Source organism: Pygocentrus nattereri, chromosome 16, assembly GCF_015220715.1.
Source record: "Pygocentrus nattereri isolate fPygNat1 chromosome 16, fPygNat1.pri, whole genome shotgun sequence".
Classification (NCBI taxonomy): domain Eukaryota; kingdom Metazoa; phylum Chordata; class Actinopteri; order Characiformes; family Serrasalmidae; genus Pygocentrus; species Pygocentrus nattereri.
In genome coordinates, this window is record NC_051226.1 from 33,884,669 (window position 1) to 33,891,776 (window position 7,108).

The window sequence follows — 7,108 nt, forward strand, 5'->3', positions numbered from 1 at the left end:
TTAGGCAAAAGCTCTTTATTTTTGAACAGTCACCTCAGCCCAAGCCTTAACAAAAGCTAAAAAGAAGGCCCAACACACAGCATGTAATGAAATCTGTAGGTTATACTATTTGCTGGCAAAATATGCTAGCCTTGATGTCGCACTTTCAAAATAAAATGTACATTTTTTTCTCCCTTGTGAAATCATTTTCACTTCTCCTCTTGGGTGGGCTTTCTTCCTTCTTCCAAAAATCAAAAGCTCTTCAAATCTACATGAGCCATGTGATCTATTCACTGTTTTAAATGGAGAGTTTAAGTGAAAGGCAACAAGTTTGCATGCATGTAGTCTGAATGTAATTTGAATAACTTGAAAAATGTAAAGTGGCAAAGCAAAACTACTCTAGCGAAAGGGCTGTGGTTCAATTGGACACAAAAAAGTGTTATTACAGGAAAAGAATGCACTGATAAATGCAATTCACTTGACTAATGTTGTGCAACTAGAGCCTTAATTTTGCACAAAACCCATTGTTAAATGATGGTAAAAGGAACTACTTGCTTTGACAGTTTAACCACTTTATGCATTTTTTTGCAGCATGATTTCAAAATCAAAAAAATCTAACAAGCGATGAACTTACCTTGAAAATGAGATGTGAGCTCTTCTAGTGTTAGTAGGGTATTTGAACCCGCTTTTCATATTGGAGTAAGATATATGTCTTGATATATGTAGGCGTGGCTACATAGCTCAGGCTTGACGGTGAGCTTTTTGATTGAGCTTGTTTTTGGATTCCTCTTTTTGTATGCTTGTTTTGGCTTTTGTTCTACCTTGGCTTTGACCCACACATGTTTTGGGACTCCTCCTTTAGTCACCCATGTATGTCTTTTTGCTACTCACAGTTTTGATCTGGCATGGCTTTGACATTGCTTTTCTCAACATGCTCCTTGTTAATAAACCTCTGACATGTGGTTTGTTTACCAAACATTATAGAATACAGTGGCATGCAAAAGTTTGGGCACCCCTGATCATTTTCATGATTTGCCTTTATAAATCATTGGTTGTTCAGATCAGCAATTTCAGTTAAATATATCATATAGCAGACAAACACAGTGATATTTGAGAAGTGAAATGAAGTTTATAGGATTTACAGAAAGTGTGCAATACTTATTTAAACAAAATTAGGCAGGTGCATAAGTTTGGGCACCCTTGTCGTTTTATTGATTTGAATACCGTTAACTGTGTGGCCAGTGCAGGTACTGGGAATCTTGTTAAAGCTGAGGGTCGCATGGATTCCAGTCAATATCAGCAGATTCTTGAGAACAATGTTCAAGAATCAGTGACAAAGTTGAAGTTGCACCAGGGCTGGATACTTCAACAAGACAACTACCCTAAACACTGCTCAAAATCTACTAAGGCATTCATGCAGAGAAACAAGTACAAATGTTCTGGAATGGCCATCTCATTCCCCAGACCTGAATATTATTGACAATCTGTGGTGTGATTTAAAGTGGGCTGTCCATGCTCAGAAACCATCAAACCCGACTGAACTGGAGATGTTTTGTAAAGAAGAATGGTCCAAAATACCTTCAACCAGAATCCAGGCTTTCATTGGAAGCTATAGGAAGCATTTAGAGGCTGTTATTTCTGCAAAAGGAGGATCTAATAAATATTGATGTAATTTTTTCTGTTGGGGTGCCCAAACTTATGCACCAGCCTAATTTTGTTTAAATAATTATTGCACACTTTCTGTAAATCCTATAAACTTCATTTCATTTCTCAAACATCACTGTGTCCGTCTGCTACATGATATATTTAACTGAAATTGCTGATCCGAACAACCAATGATTTATAAAGGCAAATCATGAAAATGATCAGGGGTGCCCAAACGTTTGCATACCACTGTACTTCAAGGATCTTATTATGGCTGTGAGTAACCAAGTGCAGTTGTTGGGCCAACACAATAAACTTTTTGATTCCTTTTTATTGATGTCTTCTGGGACATGCTTGGTCGCTTTGTTTTAGTCTACATTGATATTATTGTGTTTTCGCCAGATATGGATATTCACATCCAACATGTCTGTCAGGTTCTGTCTTACTTGCTAGAACATGAGTCACATGTAAGAGTAGAAAAGTCTGATTTTCATTTGTCATCTGTCTCTTTCCTAGGATACATTATGAAAAGAGTCATGCGTGACTAAGATTAACGCAGTGGTTAAATGGCTAATTCCCTCCCCCGCATTTACTGTCTGGCACCAACAACCACGCCACGTTCAAAGTCACTTAAGTCCCCTTTCTTCCCCGTTCTGATGCTCGGTCTGCACCTCAGAAAGTTGTCTTGACCACCTCTACATGCCTACATGCACTGAGTTGTGGCCGTGTGATTGACTGATTAGCTATTTGTGTTAACAAGCGATTGAACAGCTGTACCTAATAAAGAGTGTATATCCACAACGTCATATTCAGGAAATGAAATATAATATTTTAGAGCAATTAAATTATTGAAATTTTTTACAATAATTACAGTATATTAATTACTATCAAGTAACTGTTATGCCCAAAATACTTTTGTAATACATGCAAGTTTCTTGTTTTAGAGCACTTTCCCAGGTGTGCTTTACAGACTGCTGATGAAGCTTAACAGTAAAAAAGCTTTGGGAATTTATTTAGAATCATGTAAGAAAATGACACTGATAAAAAAAACAAACAAACAAACAAAAAAAACAAACACACAAGAGACTAGAGTTTTGTGACTTAAATGTTTGTGTTTTCAGGTTTATTAAAAGTGACTTGGCTTGACCATCTAAAAAACTGAACTAAGCTCCACAGTTTAGAAGCAGAATAATAGAGTCTCTCCACGTTTTCTGTGTTTTATGGAAGGTGTTTGCAGAAGATCATCGGCAGATAAACAGCGAGATATTCTTTAAGATAAGCAGGAGCTCTAGGGTATCTTAAAATCTAAAATTTAAAATCTCCCCTAAATTATACAGGTAGCCAGGGGAGTGATATGACCTCTCTTCTATGATCTCTCTTGTTGTTTTCTTAGGATTTGCATTAAAAAGAGACTTACAGGAGTTTGGAGCCAAAGGTCCCCAAGCACCTGCTTTGTTTTTAACCACCCCCACCCTCAACCTCTGGCCTGGTGTTTTAATTTAAGGGTAAATGTAAGTATTTAGTACAGTATAAGATTAAACAAATGCTCTAAAGTGTAACCCACAAATGTCATGGTCTATACTGCTATTAAAAAAGCAAGATTTTTTTTTACTTTTTTGTTTGTCAGGTTATTTCAGGTAAACTGAAACCTTTAAAGGATTCGTTCAGCAATTTTTTTTTTTTTAGCAAATCTAATCTACAGTTTTCCTCCGGAACTCAAGTATAGTTAATAAAAATGTGTTTTGTAACTAATGTGTCTAAGAAGTCTTTTAAGTTTATACCTCATTATCATCACACACTTGCCTCAAACTGCATCAAATTTTAATTAGCCTCAAATACATTTACTTTTGTGGTTTCTGGCACGAGGTACATGAGATACTGTTGTCTATAAAAAAACCAAAAGCATATTTCATACTTAAACAGTACTACCAGCAATACTTAACAATCCTTACTGCTCCTTAAATGTAAGTACAGCAGTAGAAAACAAGGAATAAGAGAGTAAAAACTGGGGACTTAGAGTGAAACTTTCCAACATTTACAGTCTAATCACCTGGTATGTACAGAGTAACTTCCATAAATCAGATGCTTTTGTCTTTTGCTTATGTAATGGGTGACCCACTCAGAGGGAAATTCAAACCGAGTGGGTCACCAACACAGAGAACAAAGGACTGTCAAGGAACCTAGCATGAAACAAAAACAAACACCAAATAAATGCTCCTTAACCAAAAGATTTCTTCAAACTCACACTTTGAAAAAGGTAGTAGGAATAGAACACTTGCTTAAATGCATTTTTTTTGTCGTAAGTAGTTGCAACTCAAGAAGAGACAGGACAGATCTCAAGAGTGTCAAAAGAGAAACAAACCAAAAAAAACCTCTTCTCTCTAACCAAGCTTCCTGCCACGTCGTTTGTAAGACCTTACAAAGACTGAGCGAGGCTGAAACTAAGCATCGTTCCTAAATAGGCTGTCCCACAGGTGAACTGGATCTTCCCTGATGAGAAGTAGCCCTGCACTACCCTCTGGTGGCTGGCACAGATCGATCTCCAGTCCTGACCCTTACAGCTTATGGCAGTTGTGACAATTACTTATTTTTATACATGTGAGTTTGGCAGGCAAGCTTCGGCCACACTCCAGGGATTTATTAGGCTTAAATCTGTTCTTCATTGAAGGCACAAGAAAATAAAAGGAAACAATGAGGGAGCATCAGTAGGCGTTGGCACAAGTTTGTTGGTTTGTTTGGTCAGCAGAGGATCTTTTGGTACGAATGAGCATAAAGTGGGAAAAAAAAGGGGATTCTATTTTGAGGAGTGCACTTTTGTGAACATACCAAGCTGGAGTTACCACAGGATGCAATGTGCTCATGGCACTCTCCCATAAGCAGGATAAGTGGTCATCTGTTTCTCCAAGTATTGCCCTGCACTATTAAAGCACTGTTAAACTTAACTCATGGACATTTTAGCTACTTAAAATATCATTTGACATTGGTTTATTAAGCGACATTTTTTTTTCTTTTGCTGTGTTTTTGGTGTGGATTCATTGACTTAATATGGCTTGCATTGTGATTTTTTTTGTTTGTAAAGTTGATTATACTTATAAGTGCCATTGTGTAAGTCCCATTCAAATGTTTGCATAGCTAGCTTTTATGTGAAATTCTATTGTTGGCAGTTTTTAAAGCAACTGATCGTAACCCTGTGGTCATTGTTTTGTTCTGACCTGTTGTTAATAATAACAAAATCGGGCAATAATACTGTAAGAACAATCATTTATATATATAAATAAATTATATATATATATATATATATATATATATATATATATATATATATATATATATAATTTATAATGTGTATATATATATATATATATATATATATATATATATATATATATATATATATCATATTCATATGTGTATGCACATCTACACACTCTATGTCCCCAGTTGTTACTTTCCTCGTTTTCTTCTGCTGTACCTATATTTAAGTACCAGCAGGAACTGGTAAGTATTATATAAAATACTGATTTGTACATAAATTCCAGCAAATTACATGGTAGTTGATGGGACATTAAAATGCAGGCTGTGTTAACCCAGTGTTACCTAATCTTGAAACCTAAATTTAAACAGGCAACTGCCATATTACAACTCAGAAAAACCAGAAGAGATAAATCAAGAAAATCAAACGACCAGGCAAATGTCAGAAACAAACAAACAAAAATAAATAAACAAAACAAAGAAATCAAATAGAGGTAAACAGCTCAGAATTGACCAGGAACAAACCTTGGCATGACTTTGCAAAGAGAACCAGCAAAAACAGATTATGCATAGAATGAACAATACCAAGTAGGTTTGTTAAGACTTGATATTAAAGAAGTTCCACGGGCGGCTTCTGATGCCCCCTGACTGCAAATATGTCTCACTGAGACCTGTAGAAAGGTGCAGTTGAACATCCAACCCTGCCCACATCCAACCCGGCCTACCTTATGTCACCTCATGAGCCTGACAATCATGCTGTGCGTTCAAGAACCATGGCGTAGCACTTGATCTAAGCATATAGCGCTGATGTTTTCAAGAGGCAATTTATGGTGCTTGATCTACACTTACTTCAGATAGCGCAACATTGTTTACAGGTTTTCCACGGTTGCTTTTCATTGGTAGACTGTACATTGCTTCTGTTTTCAGTTGGGGTATCTTGTGAACACATATCCACTCTAATTATCATCATCATTATCAACAATTGGTAGACTATTATTTTGAATTGTAGCATATACAGTAGAATCTTTAAGTAACTGCCAGCCAAAATCCCCAAACTTGTCAGTACACATTGTAAAATGTTCATTTCCAATAAGCAGTCCATATAACCAACAGATATCAGTTTAATCCCATACTATGTACATATGAATTATGAAGTAATTTACTGTACTATATTTTTAAGTAATTTGTAGTCAAAATTCTCATAATTATTAGTCCAACTAAATTTTTATTTAATTTTGAGACTAAATCATATTAATGCATATAATTTAAAGGCCTTTCCTATTATGCACCTAAAATTAAATGAAATGATTGTACTAGTATTTCAAATAATTAGCAGTCTACTTCCCCACCTTGATCAAGAAGTCATTCTACATGTTTGCTTGCAAAAGGTCAATGAGATGATTGACTCAGCCGTCCACTTCAGTTGCAGAAGAACGCTCTGAGTTGCCAACCCAGAAGCTGGTCTTAACAATTTCTAAAAAGAATCGTGGATCTCCCTTGGCCTGACACTGCATGTACTTAATAATGCATAATAGATTAATTAATAAATGGTTGATTCATTAAAATGTGTATTTGCTCAAATAGTTAAATTGTATCCAGTGGATTGGTATTGGTAATTCCAGATGAATACAAGCCCAATATATGCAATAAATAATATTTTACATGTTTAATTCCTTTGTAATGAAACAAATGAAAAAAAATTCCCTGTCTTTGATTCAGGTAATTTTACATTGTTGGAGGACTGCATATTTAAAATGCACTCTAGACAAGTACTTGCTGCACAGTACTGTTAAAAGATTATGGAAATTTGATTTTGTAAATGCATTTCAAATTTGCTTATGTAAAAGAAAAAGGAGATTAGTTGTAAATTTTGTGTATTTGGTGAACGACTCATAACTCTACTGGTTTCATTTTCATTTGAAAAGTTTCTGAAAAACATTTTATGCTGTTTCTGGTATACAAATACAAATATTCTGTTTAATCTTACTCTTATTTCATGTTATGAATCTGTTTTTACACTATCCTTTAGAATCATTGATGACTTTTGCAAAAAAAAAAGAAAGTAGTCCATTAAACAAAGACAAAAATGATCTCTTAAATATTCTGTATTTATTTTTTTTCTCTCCAATACAAACACATCCCAGATTTTGGCACACATTAATTTCACGACACTGTACACATACATTTCACGGCATATCGTATACACGGGATTAAGTCTGACCCTTTCAGTGTT